This window comes from Phalangium opilio, unplaced genomic scaffold (assembly GCF_054372755.1).
Source record: "Phalangium opilio isolate 3A_F unplaced genomic scaffold, DU_Popi_V2 ptg000063l_1, whole genome shotgun sequence".
NCBI classification, from domain to species: domain Eukaryota; kingdom Metazoa; phylum Arthropoda; class Arachnida; order Opiliones; family Phalangiidae; genus Phalangium; species Phalangium opilio.
The window spans coordinates 6,835,266-6,858,494 of record NW_028324180.1 but is presented as its reverse complement, the minus strand read 5'-3'; the positions used below and the strand labels follow the sequence as shown (position 1 = coordinate 6,858,494).

At 39.5% G+C, this 23,229-nt stretch overlaps 2 non-coding genes across 2 annotated transcripts; both read left to right on the top strand.

Annotated features, from left to right (window-relative positions):
• The first annotated feature begins 2,081 nt into the window (after positions 1-2,081).
• TRNAA-UGC (transfer RNA alanine (anticodon UGC)) lies at positions 2,082-2,154 on the top strand. The gene has a single exon. It is a non-coding gene; the product is annotated as a tRNA-Ala (tRNA).
• A 5,021-nt stretch (positions 2,155-7,175) lies between these two features.
• TRNAT-UGU (transfer RNA threonine (anticodon UGU)) lies at positions 7,176-7,248 on the top strand. The gene has a single exon. It is a non-coding gene; the product is annotated as a tRNA-Thr (tRNA).
• The last annotated feature ends 15,981 nt before the right edge of the window (positions 7,249-23,229 follow it).

The window sequence follows — 23,229 nt, the reverse complement described above, 5'->3', positions numbered from 1 at the left end:
CCATCAGGTATTTCAATTTCATTTTTCACACTCGATAAATTTACAAGTGGGGACCTTCACTGTCATTTCAACTGAGAAGTGGGGTCCTTTAAACACACATTTTCAAATTTCATGTATATTATAATTTTATAGTTAAAATATTGATTATCAGAATGAAATTTAAGTAATCAGTCCTATTTCTAGCTTAACACTTAAGTTTTGAGCTAATTTCAGGTTTGCAAGTGGGGACCTAAACCGTCTTCGTACCTTATATCTGGGGACATTTGTGTATGAACTATTAGATTTTGAATTATTGTCAAAGCCTATATGGTTCCATCAAGTATTTCAATTTCATTTTTCACACTCGATAAATTTACAAGTGGGGACCTAAACCGTCTTCCTACCTTATATCTGGGGACATTTGTGTATAAATTAAGAGATTTTGAATTAGTTTCAAAGCCTATATGATTCCATCAAGTTTTTCATTTTTCACACCCGATACATTTACAAGTGGGGACCATCACTGTCATTTCAACTGACAAGTGGGGTCTTTTAAACACACATTTTCAAATTTCATGTATATTATAATTTTATAGTTAAAATATTGATTATCAGAATGAAATTTATGTAATCAGTCCTATTTCTAGCTTAACTTTTAAGTTTTGAGCCAATTTCATGTTTACAAGTGGGGACCTAAACCGTCTTCCTACCATATATCTGGGGACATTTGTGTATAAATTTTTAGATTTTGAATTAGTGTCAAAGCCTATATGGTTACATCAAGTATTTCAAGATAATTTTTCACACTCGATAAATTTACAAGTGGGGACCTTGGCTGTCATTTCAAAAGACAAGTGGGGTCTTTTATACACACATTTTCTAAATACATGTATATTATACTTTTGTAATTAAAATGTAGATTATTATGATGAAATTTTAGAAATAGGATCTTTACGGTTCCTTCAAATATTTGAAGATATTTTTTTAAACTAGAAAATTTTACAAGTGGGGACCTTCGCTGTCATTTCAACGGACAAGTGGGGTCGTTAATATACATGTTTTCAAAATTCATTTTAATTCACTTTTTTTAATTAAAATATTGATAATTATGATGAAATTTACATTATATGTAACGTTAGTCCCATTTTAAAATGTGGGGAACTTGGCCATCTTTTTAATGTACATCTGGGGACATACAGTTTTTTAAATCGAGTTAATGTTTTAAACGAAGTTAATTTAATGACGCCTAAAGAATTAGGAAAAGTAGTTTTCGTACGTCAAGTGTAATTAAATTATGAAAAAGTCACCGTTCGGTCTGTGAGATACAAGATTTTATATTGTTATCGCTGAATAATGTATATTTTGTATTTCTAAAGTAGCGACATCTATCTGTGCTTATTGTAATGAAAACTCATTTTTGAGCCCCCACATGTACGCCGAAGAGACCATATGGTCCTCATTTCGTACAACTGGGTACCCGGGTGTGTGAAAACCTCTGGCGACATCTCTCGGATATGTGTTAATTTCCATGGTCCCCACTTGTAATGTGAAAACACCAAGTACCTTACAAGTGGGGACTTTTTTAAAAAAATTAATTTGGGCTCTAATTAGTCTAATTATATCATTTATCTAATTACTTACATGTGAGGACTTTAAAATGTCCCCACATGTAAGTCGGGTCCCCACTATGTGGGTGAAAAGATTGTCAGGATCCCCACTTGTCAATCGTATACAGACGCCCACACACACAGACACACACGATCGTTACAGAACCTCTCCGAGTGACGTATAATAATAATAGTTGATTTAGATATGCATTTAAGCAAATAATAGAGTAAAAGTTCCGATGAGATAATTTAGTTAAATTACTGAAATATTCTGCATTCATATCGCTTCACAGCAAAGGTTCCGTTTCTTAGTGGTTAAAGCGCCTGTGTAGTAAACAGGAGATCATGAGTTCGATTCTCGTCGGAGCCTCGCTACTTGAACTAGATTTTGTAGTTATTAAATTTTGAAAAATTACAATAATAGGGCAAAAGTTCCGATGAGATAATTTAGTTAAATTACTGGAATATTCAGCATTTATGTCGCTTCAAAGCAAGGGCTGCGTGGCGTAGTGGTTAAAGCGCCTGTCTTGCAAACAGGAGATCATGAGTTCGATTCTCGTCGGAGCCTCGCTGTTATGTTCTTGAATTATTTTTCGTAGCTATTAAATTTTGAAAAATTAAAACAATAGGGTAAAAATTCCGATGAGTTAATTTAGTTCAATTACTAGCCCAGGACTTTTAGGGTTTGACCTAGAACATTTGAACATAAAGATGAAAATTGGTACATGTGTTATTTTCGAGCCAACAAAAAATATACTAAAAGTCCCCTGCTGTAGAGCGCGAGCTTTCGCCGCCATCTTGGAAAATGGCCGCCGGGAGTGCCAGCTACAATGTATTCCACATTCTTCTTCAAAAATTATGAAAATTGGTACACATTATCACTGGAGCCACATGAGCATCATAGAAAAATTTTACAGCTCTGTGTTCGATAGTTTGGTCGCCATATTGGAAAATGGCCGCCATCAATGCTAGGTACAGTATATTTCACCATGTTGTTGGAAAATTATGAAAATTGACAGATATTATAATCAGAGCTGTGTAAACCTCATAGTAAAATATTGAAATCATTCATGAGATAGTTTGGCCGCCATGTTGGAAAATGGCCGCCGGGAATGTCATTTAGATACAGTATATTATTCATAAATTATGAAAATTGGTAATAATTATGTTGAAGACCGTCTAAACACAATTATTGAATATTGAAGACGTGCTACTGATAGTTTGGGCACCATCTTGGAAAATGACTGCTTGAAATACTAAATATATCTTTTCGAAATTCCTACATTGAGTAGATGATTTTCATTAACGTAATATACACCAAAAAATAGCCATCTCCAAGTAAATATTATCGACGCCATCTTTGAAAATGGCCACTCGAAAATTATTACCCTAAATTCTGATAGAAAGAAAAGTTATTCAAAGCTGTAATTCTGAACATGTTGATTAGGGTATATATTTTAATATGGGGGTTTATACATTCTCGTGTTGTTAAAGATTAGATTTAAGACAAATCTCTAACAGTTCGTTCATATTCATTTCGTCAGCCTGAAGATTTTTTTCACAATAATTGCATGTCAGAGGCCTTGATTAGGCGGAGCACCTAGCTGGGGGCTCGTCATATTCCAAATTGAACGCGCGGAAACGCCATCAAGGCACACGGGATCGGTCAGCGGCCCCGACAAACACCCCTTGAGCAGGTGACAAAAGCTGGACACCGTCAGCGGCGACCCCAGCAAGATGGTGGTCGGTGACAGGGAAGGATTAAGGCAGTAGGAGCCTCGAAGAGACGGAGGATTTCCCTCCAAGAACATCAGTGCCACACGACCGAAACAATGCATCCGCGACCCTCAGAGGGTGGCCAATAGTGGGGTGAGCCAATTAAGGCAACACCTGGGCGGGGGCAAAGCGGCCGAGCAAAACCTTCAGGGAACGGGACAAGGAACGGTCTGAACCAACCGGCACACCGAACTCGGGCCCCCTCCGCCACAAGAAGCCCTTTTGCTGCCACAGTTCTTTACACAAGAGGTTCCGCAGTTACAGATAATGAGTATTAAACGTTGGTCTTGAGTGGCGTGAATGGGACTTAGGATTCGGGATCGCGAACCCATCCCCATTCTTCGCGGTTTAAATGGTTTCCTAGCTATTGTAGTAGCGGAATAGCTTGGTTCTTTTGCTAGACTATCACACCCGAAAATGGAACGTTTTCATTCTTAAATCTGAAACCATAACGGCACCAAGTAGAGAATCTCAAATGGAGGCATTTGAGAAAAAAAGGTTCAGAGAACACTTCTTTCATTTACATGCTGTAACTGGATGTGGTTATGATAAGGTGGGGTTTAAAGTAAAGACAGAAAATCAACATCTTACAAATACGTTGAGAGTTTTTAATGAAAAGATTAAGTCAACAATAGCTAGGAAACGATTTAATCCCGAACAGTGGGGATGGGTTCGCTATCGCTATTTCGGTCAAAGACCCATTCACACCACTCTGATTCCTGCATCAGATATAGCTTCAGTGACTATTTTTAAAGATGGGGTCGATAACTTAGACTTGGAAATATTTATTTTTATGGTGTTTAATGCGTTCATGAAAATAATCTACTCAGTAAAGACTAAAGAAATATCAAAAAAATTTATATATCGGTGATATATTAGGCATTTCACGCAGTCATTTTCCAAGATGGCGCCCAAACTATCAGCACGTCTTCAGTATTCAAGTATGATGTGTAGACGGTCTTCAACAATAAATTTACCAATTATCATAATTTTTGAAAAGTATACTGTATCTAAATGACATTCCCGGGGGCCATTTTCCAACATGGCGGCCAAACTATCTCATGAATGGTTTCAATATTTTATAATGAGGTTTACACAGCTCTGATTATAATATCTGTCAATTTTCATAATTTTCCAACAACATGGTGAAATATACTGTACCTAGCATTGATGGCGGCCATTTTCCAATATGGCGACCAAACTATCGAACACAGAGCTGTAAAATTTTTCAATGATGCTCATGTGGTCCCAGTCATAATGTGTACCAATTTTCATAATTTTTGAAGAAGAATGTGGAATACATTGTAGCTGGCGGCCATTTTCCAAGATGGCGGTGAAAGCTCGCGCTCTACAGCAGGGGACTTTTAGTATATTTTTTGTTGGGTCAAAAACAACACATGTACCAATTTTCATCTTTATGTTCAAATGTTCTAGGTCAAGCCCTTTTTTAGCCTATCTGTCCTGGCTTATACTGGAATATTCAGCATTCATGTCACTTCAAAGCAAGGGCTCCGTGGCTTAGTGGTTAAAGCGCCTGTCTAGTAAACTGGAGATCAAGAGTTCGATTCTCGTTGGAGCCTCGCTGTTATATTCTTGATCTATTTTTCGTAGCTATTAAATTTTGAAAAATTACAAGTTGGGAAAACCAAAATATTACCTCTCCGAGTCAAGACGACTACTTACAAACTTATTTACCCAGATATGGAAATGTTTCTTAAGTTAAAATTTATGAAATATTAAAGCAGTATACAAAGCATAGCAAATTTACTGTAAATCAGACGACATTTTACATCCAATAATGATATACTTGTCGTGTACAAGTTTATCATTATTAATTAAAATCGTATAAATCTTATAAATATAATTAAAATCATCCGATGGAGGAAAAACGGGTCATCGGCGTTTTATAAATGACGCTAGCGCAATAAAGCGTGCAAGGTACCAAGGCTTAACAAAAATTGTAGGATAACATATTTATAGAGATAGATAACAACTTTTATAATTAAAATTAGAAACTAACATATCTCTTCAAATTCTCGCGTGATCAACTGGTTTCACGCCAATTAAATAGCTATAGTCCCATAGAGCTATTTGTATTAATTCCTCCATGGTTTTTTCGCCAAGCTGAGAACTACGCGTTTTACGTCACGTTATCCAAAAAGCCGACTATTTTCTTTGAAGACCGCGCTAGCTCAGCACTAAGCACCGTGACGTAAAAAATCAAAACAAAATCCCTGGGCCGCGTTCAGCAGCGCTGGGCTCTGCTGAACGCGGCCCAGATTTCCACCATGATTATAATTTCTAAGCCAAATTATTTAACAGTGTATTTAACTTTCGGCTCACTCTGAACCGTTAATGTCTCTGCATACAGAAACGAAAACCAAACCCAAACGTGTACTTTTTGGTTCACTAGGCCTAATGACAAATAAATGTTCATTTGACCAACATAGCACCGTTGTGCTTGTATTCACTGTGACTTTAGAAAGGATTATGCTATAAACAGATGTAGTATAGCTTAAGTAATATATAAACATCCATTTTAAATAATAATATTTAAAAAAATCCTTGGAATATCAAAATGAAATAGAGCTTTAAAGCTACAAAAGTACTAAATGCATTATAATTACGAAAAATATTTCCACATATTCACTTTATATTAAGGATAAAGGGAATATTATGGTTGTGTTGGCTTTTCTTTACACATCAAAACAAAACGAACTTCTAACGCAGCGCACTACTGTAACAACGGACGGACACATACAGACAAAAACATAGACTGCTTTTTAACTCTTTCCGTATTAATTTTGAATTGAGAAACAAGATTATCTTAAATATTAAAATAAATATAATTAATATTTAATATTTTCTTCGTAAGTTATTCGCCTTATTGAACGTTACATCGTTTTAAAAAAGAACAATTAAACATTCTTGAGAGACTTGACTAATATTGGCGTCTAAATTATGCATACGCCGGTTGCTTCGCCTTACTAAAATAGGTAGTATATAAGGGTTTCGAATCGCAGCTATGGATAAGAACAGCGCAATTGCGTGAACCTTTGGTGGAAGCCCCACCTTAGGGAGGCCGGACGTTTCTCGTAACCCTGGCCGATCGCCGCGTATGTCTTAACCTTAAGGATGATGATGGAGTAGAAGCCAGGTGTGCAGACTGGTGTCCATGTGGGATGGACAAAAACAATGACCAGAAGATGGTGGTGTGTAGAAACCAGTGTGTACAGACTGGTGTCAATGTGGGATGGACAAAAAAAAAGACCAGAAGATGGTGGTGTTAGAAGCCAGGTGTACAGACTGGTGTCCATGTGGGATGGACAAAGAGCAGATGACGGTGGTGATTAGAAGCCAGTGTGTACAGACTGGTGTCCATGTGGGATGGACAAAGACCACAAGAGGGTGGGGATTAGAAGCCAGTGTGTACAGACTGGTGTTCATGTGGGATGGACAAAGAGCAGCAGATGATTGTGATTAGATGCCAGTGTGTACAGACTGGTGTCCATGTGGGATGGACAAAGACCAGAGGCTGGTGATGTTAGACAGGCAATGGAGTAATAGCCTGTAAGTGTAATACAATTTTCGAAATTTCCGGAAATTGAGAACACGTTTGCTCCGATTTGCAAACTGCGAACGCGGTCACGTGGGTGTAACAACAGACAGACACACACACACAGACACGTCGAAATTAGAATCTCTCCGTGACATACGTCACTCGGAGAGGTAAAAACAATAGGGTAAAAATTCCGATGAGTTATTTTAGTTAAATTACTGGAATATTCAGCATCCATGTCGCTTCAAAGCAAGGGCTCCGTGGCTTAGAGGTTAAAGCGCCTGTCTTGTAAACAGGAGATCATGAGTTCGATTCTCGTCGGAGCCTCGCTGGTATGTTACTTGAACTACATTTCGTAGCTATTAAATTTTTAAAAATTAAAAATAATAGTTGATTTAGATATGCATATACGAAAACAATAGTGTAAAAGTTCCAATGAGATAATTTAGTTAATTTACTGAAATATTCTGCATTCATATCACTTCACAGCAAAGGCTCTGTGGCTAAGTGGTTAAAGCGCCTGTCTAGTAAACAGGAGATCATGAGTTCGATTCTCGTCGGTGCCTCGCTGTTATGTTACTTGAACAAGATTTCGTAGCTATTACATTTTGAAAAATTAAAAATAATAGTTGATTTAGATATGCATATATGAAAACAATAGTGTAAAAGTTCCGTTGAGATAATTTAGTTAATTTACTGAACATTCTGTATTCATATCGCTTCACAGCAAAGGCTCCGTGGCTTAGTGGTTAAAGCGCATGTCTAGTAAACAGGAGATCATGCGTCGGAGCCTCGCTGTTAAGTTACTTCAACTAGATTCCGTAGCTATTAAATTTTGAAAAATTAAAAATAATAGTTGATTTAGATATGCATTTAAGCAAACAATTCTAGGAGAGCGGTAGCTCTCTTAGATAAGACTTCATACTGCCTCTAATGTATAAGGAAGGTCATTTTATTGGCTCTAACTTTTTTTGTGTTCTGTTAACTGTTTTGAAAAAATTCCACAGAAACACAATCCGGGTCCTGAATAAGTGGTTAAAATTTCAAAGAGATTCATCTAATAGTTTATTTTATAAAAAAAAAAGTTGCTAAGGGTGGTTTTCATTTACATAAAATTAATCAGCCTTTTTGGCAAAAAACTGGAAAATTCCCATAGAAATAACATGGGATTTTTTTAAAAAAAGGCCAAATTGTGGAACGTATACTACAAAAACTATACATATCTTAGGATTAAAAACGCTTTTAAATGAACGTATGATCTTTATATTAGGTCCTTTTCTACTCTTCATTCACAAAAATTAAGCTTAAGTATGTTTTGTTTAAATTTTTCAAAAATACCTCGATTTGCGATTTTTTCAATGATACGCTGTTGTATTAGAAATTGACAACACATTCGAAACTCGCCTTTATTAGCGTTTAGTGGTTGAATATAACATTTGGTGTGATTCTATTTCAAGTTTAATGGATGAAATGCTCTATTGAAGTTAAAATATCTTGAATAGTTAGAGAGTCCATGAGCTCGTTCCAAATCGAATTTATTTAAGAAAAAGCTTTGCCCAAGTCTATGACATCTCTGAATTCTGTTAGTGCAAAAGTCTACGACTAATTAAGCTAGATTAGCGATAACAGCTAATTAAGCTAGGGCTCTCGAAGTTGGGGACGCAAGCTAGATGTGGTGTTCTCTTCCCCCCTTGCTTTGGCTTCCCGCTCGCGTTTTTAACTTTACACACGCTAGCTTGGGTCCTCATCAATGCGAAGTATCACACCTCCTCGGTGGTGAGAGCTGGTAACCACTTCGTTGTGTGGGCTAAGCGGATACGCGTCCATCCCAAGCCAAGGTGTTGAGGCATCGTGCCGAGGGCTGCATGATACTGGGGAAGTAAAACTACGGTATCGCTAACGATCCCCTCGGGGCACCAGGCGACACCCCGTTGTATCTAGCCTTCCACCCGGGTGGGGGACTACCGGGTGGTGACCTTTTTACTTGCCCCCTTACTCGTGGGATTCTTATGGAAACCTCTATTAAAACAAACTCTAACACTACCAAACCTACGGTGCAGGGGTCTGCTCAATGCAGAACCCACACTGATACCACTACGCTAGGGCCTGTATCCAGCGATACTCGTGCCAATTTATCGGTGCATGTGACTGGTAAGGCTTCGAAACGTACCGCGCGACGTCGTCTCAAACGACAGATCGCTAAGGAAAAGGCCAAATCGGGGTCTGGAACGGTCTCCACCCCCGCTGGGGGTGCGGCGACACGTGACACCCAGTTGAAGAGGCCTAGAACGGAGGACTCGACTCCCTCGCCCAGTACCTCGCAGGCGGCGTCGAAAAAGGCTAAGTCCTATAGAGACGCCGCCAGCGCTGAAAAGATGGCCATTCTTAAAAATGGCTATCCGAAGGCGGTCATTACGGAGGAAGACGTGGGCTCCAGAAGGCGATTCTAAGGGCGCTGGATGGGATACCTTCGGGGAGCCATCTACCGCGCCTTGCGAATTTTAGATTGACGGCCGGGGCCCTGGTATACTCCTGCGAGGATACGTTCACTGGTCAATGGCTGAAGGATAATTTAGCCTACTCGGTGGTGGGGGATGCGGTGCTCTCAGTAATGAGAGCTAGCGAACTCCCTAAGCCGTTTAAGGTAATGTTCCGCACCAGAGACCAGATCACTAAAGAGCCGGCGGTGCTGTTCCGGCGTCTCAAGGCCCTTAACGATGGCTTTGCTACCGAATACTGGAAATGCATTCGGACATACGTGGACAGGGCAGTGCGATACTGGGTACTGTCCATTGATGGCTCCTCGCTGGAAGCCATTAAGAATGCTGGCTACGTGGGCTTCACTGGAGTTGACAAGGGTTCCTTCAAACTCCTACAGCACACGGAAACCACCAAAACCACTGCAGCCGAGGCTACGGCAGGGGGTGGGACTAGCGAGATGGGGGATCTCGCTGTGGAGCTCGCTGGTGTCGCTCTAGGCACAGAGGGGGAGGGGGTGGCTCATTCGGAAGCTTGTTCTTCCATGGATGAATCCACCCTACTGGAAGAATCGGATGGGACCCTTCGGGGTTCAGCCGATGAGCGTTCCAGTGGTCCTGGTGAGGGGGAGGATCTTGGTACTGGGAGCTTGCCTGTCAGGGGGGAGGTGCCACTAGCCCTCTCGGGACTGATGAGGTGTAGCTAGGTCCCTTCTGAACCCCTCTCTTAAGGACAATGGGGACGCTACGTGCGATTCAAATCAATCTGCACCATAGTAAGGCGGCCTCTGCGGTACTCTGCAGGAGGTTTGCTATAGAGGGTCTTGATCTGGCCCTCATACAAGAACCGTGGATTTGCCATGGCAAAATCCTAGGTCTTGACGCGGCAGGGTCACTATTTTATGACCATACTTCTGCTAGACCTAGGGCGTGTATTCTGGTTCGGAGGGATCTTTGCTGTATCGCTCTACCGCTGTACACGTCCCAGGACACGGCGGCCGTGAAGCTAGTCCTGGCCACTGGGCATGCCAAGTTGACTATCACGGCTGCCTCTGCTTACTTTGCCCACGACGCGGACTCTCTCTCGACAATTGAGGCGATCAATTTGGTCGATCAATGTGAAAAGAGAGGGCCTGCGACGCCAACGCTCATCACATCACGTGGGGCAGTTCTGACTGCAACAGGAGAGGTGATGATTTACTAGAAAATTTAGTTGGTTGTAAACTCCATATTCTTAATCAGAACAATGAACCTACTTTTGTTACTTCTAATAGAAGGGAGGTCATTGACCTCACTCTAGCCACGGAAAACCTCGTGTCTTCCGTGTCTAACTGGCATGTGTCTAATGAGCCGTCTCTGTCGGATCATAGGCACATCTGCTTTACTGTCGCGACTACCTCTGTCCCGGTGGGGACGGAGATACGCAATCCAAAACCGACCAATTGGGTCGGCTATAAGGAAGACCTAATCCTACCCTACGGAGATGGTCACACCCCTAAACTTACTTCACCCAACGATCTTGATAGGGCTGCTGGTGACTAACAGTGCTATCATTGAGTCGTTTCACCGGAACTGCCCACTCAAGACCGTTAACCGCTCGAGGCTTGTTCCTTGGTGGAATGCGGATCTCAGCCGGCTCCGGAAATACACGCGCAGGCTCTTTAACAAAGCCAAGCGCACGGGAGACTGGACTGGATACAGGCAGTCCCTTAATACCTACAACACGGCCATTAGAGCTGCTAAGAAGGACTCTTGGCGGACCTTCTGTGAGCAAGTCTCCAATGTCCCTGCCACGGCTAGGGTCATGAAGATCCTAGCGCACGACAACACACACCGACTTAATACTATTAAGTTGCAGGAGGGTGTGTACACTAAGTCTGGGGCTGAGACTCTCAAGCATATGCTGGAGGTCCACTTTCCTGACTCCACTTCAATCAATCCAACAAACCCTGACTCTCGATACCCTGTCCTGCACAGGGCGAAGAGGGAGGACTGGCTTGTAGCCAGGCAGGTTGTTACGATTCCCAAGCTTCGATGGGCTGTCAACTGTTTTGAGGCCTACAAGTCTCCGGGACCCGATGGGGTCTTTCCTCGGCTTTTGCAGGAGGGCTTAGACCACATCGCCTCTCCGTTATGCAAAATCTATAGACTTTGCATTGCTCTCGGCCACATACCTCGTGACTGGAAGCGCTCTAGGGTCATCTTTATTCCCAAGCCCGGGAAGGTTTCCTATCTCGAGGCGAAGGCATTTAGGCCCATATGCCTGACCTCCTTCTTCCTCAAAATCCTGGAGAAGCTGGTGGACAGGTACATTAGAGACGAGGTACTTTCGGTAACTCCTCTCTCTTCTTCACAATTTGCTTACCAAAAAGGTAAATCAACTGAGACGGCCCTTCACGGCCTTACGAATTGCCTGGATAGGGCATTCGAGTTTCAGGAATTTTCAGTGGCCATTTTCCTCGATATCGAGGGGGCCTTTGATAAGGTCTCAAGCTCGGTTATTACTGAAGCTGTCAAGAGATTTAGCATCAGCGACACTCTTGGCCGCTGGATCAAGTCCATGCTGACCGACCGAGAGGTGACGGCGTCTCTCCTTGGGGACTCTCTAGGGGTGACTACCAGTAGGGGCTGCCCTCAGGGTGGAGTGCTCTCCCCCCTGTTGTGGTGCCTGGTGGTGGACGAACTCTTGGAGAGGCTCAGGGGTTCTGGGGGCTGTCACTGTTTCGGGTATGCGGACGATGTGGCGATAGTCTTTACCGGGAAGTTCCCGGATACTGTCACCGCACTTATGAGATCTGCTCTCTCTAACGTGGAGCAATGGTGTCAGGCGGTCAACCTCACTGTTAATCCTAACAAAACTGTCCTTGTTCCATTTACGAGGAAGAACACTAAGGATCTGTTCAATGATATCTCTTTCTTTGGCCAGGTCCTGACAAAGTCCACCGAGGTGAAATACCTGGGGGTGACTTTTGATTGTAGACTCACATGGAAGCCGCATCTTGATCGGTGCATCAAGAAGACCAAAATGCTTTTCTGGAGGACCAGGAGCTCTGTCGGCCAGACTTGGGGCCTTAACCCCAAGGCTGTACACTGGCTCTATACTGGGATCATCAGACCCATATTATCCTACGGGGCACTTGTCTGGTGGACAAGGGTCCGGCTTAAAACGGTGCAGGCTGCCCTGCGCAAGCTTCAAAGGCTTGCCTGCATCGGTGTTACGGGGGCCATGAGATCAACCCCAACTGCTTCCCTGGAGGTGCTCCTTGACATGCTTCCTCTTCATCTTTTTATTGAGGAGGAGGCTGTCATGGGGGCCTACAGGCTCCACATTAATGGCTGTTGGGTCCCAAGACTCTGGGATTACAGTCATACGAAGCTCTTTCGGGAGTACGCCGCACTCGAGCCGTCGCTTACGATGTGCTCTGACAAAACCGTTACCAGTTTTGACTTCACTAAGCCATTCAGCATCCACTTTCCCAGTCGGGCCGAGTGGACTAACCTGCTGCCTCTTGGCACTGGAGGTGAAACTATTTGGTTCACCGATGGTTCTAAGACTGACTCCGGCGCTGGCGCCGGCTATTACTGCCAAACCACAAGGGTCGGTTTTTCTGCATGCCTGGGCACCTTTGCTAGTGTGTTCCAGGCGGAAATTGCCCAGATCTGTTATTGCGCAGATTACTGTATGAACAAAGGGTATACCGGACGGACTGTGAGAATTTACTCTGACAGTCAGGCCGCCTTGAATGCGCTGAACCAGTGTGAGATTACCTCTCAACTGGTGCGCAGCTGCCTTGATCTGCTAGCGCGACTGGCATCCTGCAACAGGGTTCTGTTGTACTGGGTGCCAGGGCATAGCGGATATCAATGCAATGAGCAAGCCGATAGATTTGCGAAAAGGGGTGCGGAGGCCAAGCTCTAGGGGCCGGGGCCGGCCGTCCCCATCCCCTACAGGCACGTCAAACGGTGTCTGCATGACAGGTTGACTGTCATACAAAACCAGCTCTGGCATAACATGGAGGGCCAGAGACAGACAACGTTTTGTCAATGGTCCCTGCAGGTCTCGTGCCAGAGACCTAATTTCGCTCAGCAGATGGGATATTAGGCTGGCCACCGGTCTTTTGACCGGGCACTGTCGGCTTAATAGGCACCTCCATCTGATGGATTTTGCCGACGACCCTCTCTGTAGGTCGTGTCAGGAGAAGGAAGAAACATCCGCTCACGTACTTTGCGAGTGCGACTGCTTCGCCTCGCTTAGACTAGAATATTTTGATTCACATACTTTGGAACCCTCGAGGGTCTCCTCTATTACGGTGGAGCGAATTCTTCGCTACGCTGCAGCTACGGGCCTATTCAAGGCCTGAATATGAGGATGCACAATATGCCTTTGGCATCGGTGCTAGGGCGCGTACCCTCCTCAACAACAATAATAATAATAATAAATTAAGCTAGACTACCGATAACAGGTAATTAAGCTAAATTAGCGAGCTAGTTTAGCGATTATAGCTAATAAGCTAGATTAGCGATTACAGCTAATAAGCTAGATTAGCGATTACACCTAATTAAGTTAGATCAGCGATTACACCTAATTAAGTTAGATCAGCGATTACAGCTAATTAAGCTAGATTAGCGATTACAGCTAATCAAGCTAGATTAGCGATTACAGCTAATTAAGCCAGATTTGCGATTACAGCTAATTATGCCAGATTAGCGATTACAGATAATTAAGCCAGATTAGCGATTACAGATAATTAAGCCAGATTAGCGATTACAGATAATTAAGCCAGATATGCGATTACAGATAATTAAGCCAGATAAGCGATTACAGCTAATTAAGCCAGATTAGCGATTACAGCTAATTAAGCCAGATTAGCGATTACAGCTAATTAAGCCAGATTAGCGATTACAGCTAATTAAGCTAGTTTAGCGATTACAGCTAATTAAGCTAGTTTAGCGATTACAGCTAATTAAGCTAGTTTAGCGATTACAGCTAATTAAGCTAGTTTAGCGATTACAGCTAATTAAGCTAGTTTAGCGATTACAGCTAATTAAGCTAGTTTAGCGCTTGTAGCTAATTAAGCCAGATTAAGGATTACAGCTAATAAAGCTAGATTAGCTATTACAGCTAATAAAGCTAGATTAGCTATTACAGCTAATTAAGCTAGTTTAGCGCTTACAGCTAATAAGCTAGATTAGCGATTACAGCTAATAAACTAGATTAGCGATTACACCTAATTAAGTTATCAGCGATTACACCTAATTAAGTTAGATCAGCGATTACAGCTAATTAAGCTAGATTAGCGATTACAGCTAATTAAGCCAGATTTGCGATTACAGCTTATTATGCCAGATTAGCGAATACAGATAATTAAGCCAGATTAGCGATTACAGATAATTAAGCCAGATTAGCGATTACAGATAATTAAGCCAGATAAGCGATTACAGATAGTTAAGCCAGATAAGCGATTACAGCTAATTAAGCCAGATTAGCGATTACAGCTAATTAAGCCAGATTAGCGATTACAGCTAATTAAGCCAGATTAGCGATTACAGCTAATTAAGCTAGTTTAGCGTTTACAGCTAATTAAGCTAGTTTAGCGATTACAGCTAATTAAGCTAGTTTAGCGCTTGTAGCTAATTAAGCCAGATTAGCGATTACAGCTAATAAAGCTAGATTAGCTATTACAGCTAATAAAGCTAGATTAGCGATTACAGATAATTAAGCTAGTTTAGCGATTACAGCTAATAAGCTAGATTAGCGATTACAGCTAATAAGCTAGATTAGCGATTACACATAATTAAGTTAGATCAGCGATTACACCTAATTAAGTTAGATCAGCGATTACACCTAATTAAGTTAGATCAGCGATTACACCTAATTAAGTTAGATCAGCGATTAGAGCTAATTAAGCTAGATTAGCGATTACAGCTAATCAAGCTAGTTTAGCGATAACAGCTAATCAAGCTAGATTAGCGATAACAGCTAATCAGGCTAGATTCGCGATAACAGCTAATTAAGCTAGATTAGCGATTACAGCTAATCAAGCTAGATTAGCTATTACAGCTAATAAAGCTAGATTAGCGAATACAGCTAATTAAGCTAGTTTAGCGATTACAGCTAATAAGCTAGATTAGCGATTACAGCTAATAAGCCAGATTAGCGATTACACCTAATTAAGTTAGATCAGCGATTACAACTAATTAAGTTAGATCAGCGATTACAGCTAATTAAGCTAGATTAGCGATTACACCTAATCAAGCTAGATCAGCGATTACAGCTAATTAAGCTAGATAAGTGATTACACCTAATCAAGCTAGATTAGCGCATACAGCTAATCAAGCTAGATTAGCGATTACAGCTAATTAAGTCAGATTAGCGATTACAGCTAATTAAGCTAGATTAGCGATTACAGCTAACTAAGCCAAATTAGCGATTACAGCTAATTAAGCCATATTACCGATTACAGCTTATTAAGCCAGATTAGTGATTACAGCTAATTAAGCCAGATTAGCGATTACAGCTAATTATGCTAGTTTAGCGATTACAGCTAATTAAGCTAGTTTAGCGCTTGTAGCTAATTAAGCCAGGTTAGTGATTACAGCTAATAAAGCTAGATTAGCTATTACAGCTGATTAAGCTAGATTAGCGATTACAGATAATTAAGGCAGATAAGCGATTACAGGGGCATTCCATGCGATTTCGGTATCGTTCCTTTCAACAGAATTCCCAATGGACCGAAATCCCATTCTACCGAATATCCCGCAATGATTTTAGATTTCCAGCCCAATACAATGGCTATATTCCCAATGGACCGAAATCCCAATCGTCCGAATATGCCCATAAAAATACGTGAATATAACTTGAAACACTGTAGCCGTCAGCGATTCGGTGGTGAAGTGGACACGATGTTGGACTGCGAAGCGATAGGTTGTTGGTTCGAATCTCCGAAAGGTATGTTCATAATATTAAAAGTAAATGTTTCGTGATACTAATTAAAACGCTCGCTTTCATTCCTTTCAAGGCAAGAGATATATAGAATTAAACAAGATGTGCCCGGCTGGGCACAGAATACTTTTGCACGGCAACTGTCGAATTACTATTATTACTATCAAAAAATGGCCCAGGGATGGACTCATAATATTAGCCACAGCGTACCGAACTTAAAAGGCGTATAGAAAATTTACGTGAATAGCCGTAACTATGCTAAAACGATTACCCGTAATTCTAACGTTAATTTATTTACTTCTATTATTATTCTAATAGTGCAACACAGTAATAGAAGTGAGTGAGTATGCCCTCGTTGTGAATTCTTTAACAGCGCAATCATTCAAATAATTTACTTAAGTTATAATTTTCAAACTTTTTCCTTATTATCTTAAGATGAATTTCGTCCCGAAACATCTTTAATTAAAATAAAACGTGAAAAAAAAAAATTATTTTCTCGTGTGGAATCGAACTTGCGACCCATGGTTCTGCCGAGCAAAACTCAATATTTCTAACCGATATACCACCTATACCACGCGCCCAGCCTGAGCGCGCTCCCCCGAGAATTTTTTCGGTACCTTTTAATTCGCCGAATGCCTAAGTTTTTTTTATCTCATTTTAAAAACAGGAATGTTAAAACAGAACATTAATTTTTATTACGTAAGTCAAACAAAACTGATTCAGATTATTTTAAAACATTTTAAAACATTTTAAAACTAGTATTAATATAGTGCCACATTAAAACAATAATATTCCTGTTTTTAAAATGTGAACAATTTTATTCCTATTTTTAAAATGGGACTCTATTTTATTCCTATTTTTAAAATGGGACTCTATTTTATTCCTATTTTTAAAATATGACTCTATTTTATTCCTATTTTTAAAATATGACTCTATTTTATTCCTATTTTTAAAATATGACTCTATTTTATTCCTATTTTTAAAATATGACTCTATTTTATTCCTATTTTTAAAATATGACTCTATTTTATTCCTATTTTTAAAATATGACTCTATTTTATTCCTTTTTTTTAAATATGACTCTATTTTATTCCTATTTTTAAAATATGACTCTATTTTATTCCTATTTTTAAAATATGACTCTATTTTATTTCTATTTTTAAAATATGACTCTATTTTATTCCTTTTTTTAAATATGACTCTATTTTATTCCTTTTTTTAAATATGACTCTATTTTATTCCTTTTTTTAAAATATGACTCTATTTTATTCCTTTTTTTAAAATATGACTCTATTGTATTCCTTTTTTTAAAATATGACTCTATTTTATTCCTATTTTTAAAATATGACTATTTTATTCCTTTTTTTAAAATATGACTCTATTTTATTCCTATTTTCAAAATATGACTCCATTTTATTCCAATTTTTAAAATGTGGCAATATTTTATTTATATTTTTAAAATTCCTCAATCTCAAAGTTTTGCTGGTTTTAAAAATTCGCGGGGATTTTCTAGATTTGAGGTTTTGAAAAGCGACATCTATGCGTGGTGCCCAAATACACCTTGACTGCCTTCCCTGAGGTAGCGCGCTTAGGCCTGTATTAATAATAAATTTACTTTTGTTAAAACTTTAAAACTTTTTCGTCGTTAATTTAAGACGAATTTCGTCTCAAAACATCGTTAATTAAAATTAAACTTAAAAAAAAAAAAAAAATTCGTCGTGTGGAATCGAACTGCGACCCATGGTTCTGCCGCGCAAAAGGCAACTGCTCTAACCACCATACCACTAGCCTAGTTATCCAAGCCACTATGCGTGGTGACCAAATACACCTTGACTGCCTTCCCTGAGATAGCGCGCTTAGGCCTGTATTAATAATAAATTTACTTTTGTTAAAACTTTAAAACTTTTTCCTCGTTATTTTAAGATGAATTTCGTCTCAAAATATCCTTAATTAAAATAAAACTTAAAAAAAAAAATATTTCCTCGTGTGGATTCGAACTGCGACCCATGGTTCTGCCGCGCAAAAGGCAACGGCTCTAACCACCATACCACGAGCGTAGTTAATAAAGTTCATATTCTAGGGGTATTTTTTTTATAAAGCTCGCGCATGCGTATCAGATTCTTGGTTACACCATGACGTCAGCAAACCACAGCCGGTATTCCACTGGGGAATTTTTCATCGTTTCCCTCTCGTGGGCCCGTATATTTCAATTGACACCCGAGCGTGCTCGACGGGCTTTAAGTCTTCCGTTTATAAAAATATAACTTTTGAACGCCATCTGGCGTGCAAAAGTAAAAACAAATGAAGTACAGTCTTGATGGTAGTTCCATCAATGTCTTTAAGTTTTAAATTAAAATTTTAATATTTTGGTTTCGGGTGGGTTAGATTAGGTTAGGTTTGGTTTGGTTTGGTTCCAAAAAGTCGTTGACACCTCTTCCAAAATATGCTCCTTTTAATTAGCTACAACCTTTTCCAAAATATTCTCCCTTTAAATAGCTGCCACCTTTTCCAAAACATTCTCCTATTAATTAGCTGCCACCTTTTCCAAAATATTCTCCTAATAATTAGCTGCCACCTTTTCCAAAACATTCTCCAATTAATTAGATGCCACCTTTTCCAAAATATTCTCCTATTAATTAGCTGCAACCTTTTCCAAAACATTCTCCTACTAATTAGCTGCCACTTTTTCCAAAATATTCTCCTTTTAATTAGCTACCACCTTTTCCAAAACATTCTACTATTAATTAGCTGCCACCTTTGCCAAAATATTTTCCCATTAATTAGCTGCAACCTTTTCCAAAACATTCTCCAACTAATTAGCTGCCACCTTTTCCAAAACATTCTCCAATTAATTAGATGCCACCTTTTCCAAAATATTCTCCTATTAATTAGCTGCAACCTTTCCCAAAACATTCTCCTATTAATTAGCTGCCACCTTTTCCGAAATATTCTCCTATAAATTAGCTGCAACCTTTTCCAAAACATTCTCCTTCTAATTAGCTGCCACATTTTCCAAAATATTCTCCTTTTAATTAACTACCACATTTTCCAAAATATTCTCCTTTTAATTAACTACCACCTTTTCTAAAATATTCTCCTATTAATTAGCTGCCACCTCTTCCAAAAGATTTTCCTACTAATTAAAAATATATTTAATGCGAAACCACACAGTATGTCTTCTTCCATTTCAATAGAATTTCGGTCCAATGGGACTATAATAAAATCGCACCTTTTGGCTACGTTCGGTCGAATGGGACACCACAAAAAAGCCGTTCTGTCGAATGGGAATTCGGTTCAATGGGACCAAAGCGCGATTTCGACCAGTGATGTCACCATGGGTCAATCGATTTTTTCCAAATTTGGTACACCACTAGATACGATTAAGAAACTAAGGTTTGCAAGATTTTAGCTCAAAATATTGAGAAGTTTTCAAAATATTTAAATTTTCCCGGAACCCTCCATTTTTATAAAGATTTTTTTAATTTTTGCACCCCTTTATATATATGAACCTAGCTTTTTTTCTATACGGTATTTCTGAACAAAATTTAACAGACTTATTACGTGTTGCTAGGGCTACGTATTGGTGAAAATTACACGGTTCTAGCTGAAAGCACTGCCGAGTTATTAAGCATCTAAAATTAAAATTTTGTTTTTGGGGGGTCCCATTCATGGTGGTTTATGGTCATGTGGACAAGTGAAAAATTTATATATTTTAGTACCATTAGATACCTCTTAAAGAGATCTTTAAAATGAGCTCTTAAAAAAATATGGTTTTTCTTAGTTTTGATTTGACAGAAAAAAAAATAATTTCTCGAAAATGACTGGTTTTTCAAATTTTATTTTATGAAAATTGGCAAGTATTTTAATTTAAATGCTAGCGATTCGTAATATACCACGGTGAAGAGAGTTGGGATGTAAAAATGCCTCGTTGAGGGAAGAATAGCGCATTCAAAAGGCAGGCTGATAATTATTGGTTGATCATTTCCCGCTCAAAAGGGAAAAAACATATTAAGTCGCCGCTTTGTCAATAGAGGGCGTAAAAAACCACATAGTCCGTTGTTCAGCAATTTCAAAAAGTTCGGTATTATTTAAAGGTCGTCTAGTTTTACGTGGAAACGTTTTAAATTAGATTATCTTTATTTATTTGTCGATAATGGCACTTTCACAATGTTCAGTTGGTGAAAAAAATGATGACTGTTGTCACAAACTAGTTTTTTCAAGAAAGGTTGGTTTAAACTTGTATTCTGAAATTGAAAGCGAGGAACGTGTGCTTATATCTTTAAGGTCTGGAATCGATGCTGAACTTTTAAAAACTGTTTGTTTTCATCACTTTTCTGCCCTTGTGTCGAGATATTCTTCATTACAATTAAAATGCTGCAACCCATTTCAATTGCACCTGAAATGTTTACCTTCTGGTCCCTCTTTGAAAAAACTTATATCTTTAGAAGAATCAGTGCTTCTAAATGAAAGAACTGGCAAGGATATTTAGCCAGGCCAGAAATTATGTTTACAATGTACTATCAAGTTAAATTCGATTCGAAATGCTGAACCAGATGAGTCACAAAGTCTAAGTGAGAAAAGTGATAGTGCCCAAGAGGAAAGTCAACCTTTAACCCTAACTCAAGAGAACGAACGACAGTTAGAAACCTTTAACAGTTCGTTAGTGGCTCTTGAAACATCACCACTTAAGCTACATGGTTTACACGAGCATCCACGCCCTGCTTATGCTAAACGAAAAGTTAGAGAAACCATGGAAGGAGTAAAATCTAATGTAGCGAAACTTCTTAACATTGAAGAAAACGAATGCGACCCGAGCTCAACAAATGGCAATGATGAAGTCTTCGACACCTTGATATCCCAATTAAAAGAAAAAGTGAGAAATTCTTCAAGACAAGATAAATGCAAGCTTTTGACATTTGTGCCAAACTCTTGGCCTATTTCGAAAATTTCTGAAGAGTTTCAAGTGACTCATTATTTGGCGAAAAAGGCTCGAAAATTAAAGAAACAGTTCGGAATTTTACCAGATCTTCAACAGAGGACTGGTAATGCATTAAGACTTGAGATAGAAGCTCAAGCGCGGCTGTTTAACGAAGACGATGAAGTTTTAAGGATGTGTCCGGGTAAAAAAGAATTCGTTTCAATTAGAGAAAATGGTGCCAAAGTGCAAAAACAAAAGAGGTTACTGCTCGCCAATCTTAGAGAGATTTATGTCCAATTCAAGACAATATTTCCACAGGCGAAGATCGGAGTTTCAAAATTTTGCACACTTAGGCCAAAGTGGTGCGTAACGGTTTCTTCAAAAGGTGCCCATAGCGTGTGCGTCTGCGAAATTCACCAAAATTTAAAGTTGATGGCTCTGGCTTTGCCAACGAAGATCGACTATAAAATTCTAATGCTGAAATCTGTGTGTGACGCGAATGATCGGCAATGCATGCTTCACGGCTGCGAAAACTGTCCAGGTGATGAAAGTTTCGCAGCTTACCTAAAAACATTGTTTGAAGAAAGAGAATTCGATTCTGAAGATCACCTTTCGTACAAGCAGTGGGTGCATATTAATGGGCAAACAAACCTCATAGACGTTAGAGAGTCATTAAGTGATTTCATACCTAATTTTACCACATGCATGGCTCGTCTAGCGCCTCATCATTTCATAGCCAAGTCACAAGCAACTTACCTAAGAAATTTAAAAGATAATCTGTTGGAAAATAATATAGTGACGTTGATGGACTTTGCTGAAAATTTTTCTTTCATTGTACAAGACGCTGTACAAGGGCTCCACTGGGAAAATAGCCAGGCAACACTGCATCCGTTTGTATCGTATTACAAATGCGAAAATGAACTGAAATGCCTGAGCTGCTGCATAGTTTCTGACGAAATGGACCATGGTGCTTCGACGATAAACTTCTACATTACGTTAGTTGTTCAACATCTTCGAACTGTACTCCCAAACTTGAAACACATACACTACTTTAGCGACGGAGCCTCGTCCCAATATAAGAACTGTAAAAACTTTGTGAATCTTTGCCACCATGAAGACGACTTTGGCGTTACGGCTGAATGGAATTTCTTTGCCACCAGCCACGGCAAAAGCCCTTGCGATGGCATTGGAGGGACGGCTAAACGTCTAGTATCTCGAGCTTCACTTCAATCACCAACGCAAAATCAAATACTAACTCCAGAAAAGTTCTTTGAGTGGGCAGATAAGAATATCCCTTCAATTAAGTTCTTTTATGCTCGAAAAGAAATGGTTCAATTGCATCGGAACAAAATTGAGTCAAGACTTTCAAAAGCAACAACAATATTAGGTACTCGAAGCCACCACAAGTTTGTTCCAATCTCGAAAACCGAACTCTTTTTGCACCGAATATCTGCGGACGATTTAGCTCAGAAAGTCAAAGTTGTGGTAGAAGAGTGCCACGAACATGACGAAGAGCTTTCCTTTCGTGACGTGACAGCTGGTCAATATGTTGCAGCCATTTATGACCAAGACTGGTACATTGGTTTGGTATTGGAAACCTTTCCAGTAGAGAACGATTTCCTAATTAAATTCATGAAAAGAGACAAGGACACTAATCGCCTTTCATGGCCCAAAAGAGACGACAAATGCCATGTGCCTCTTAACTCCATTTTGTGTCTGATATCAGAGCCAACGGCCATTGCATCCAGAGCGAGATCATTTAATTTGAAAGATTATGATTTGGAAAACATTCGCACCCTATTTTCCATAAGAAGTTAAAATACTTGCCAATTTTCATAAAATAAAATTTGAAAAACCAGTCATTTTCGAGAAATTATTTTTTTTTCTGTCAATTCAAAACTTAGAAAAACCATATTTTTTTAAGAGCTCATTTTAAAGATCTCTTTAAGAGGTATCTAATGGTACTAAAA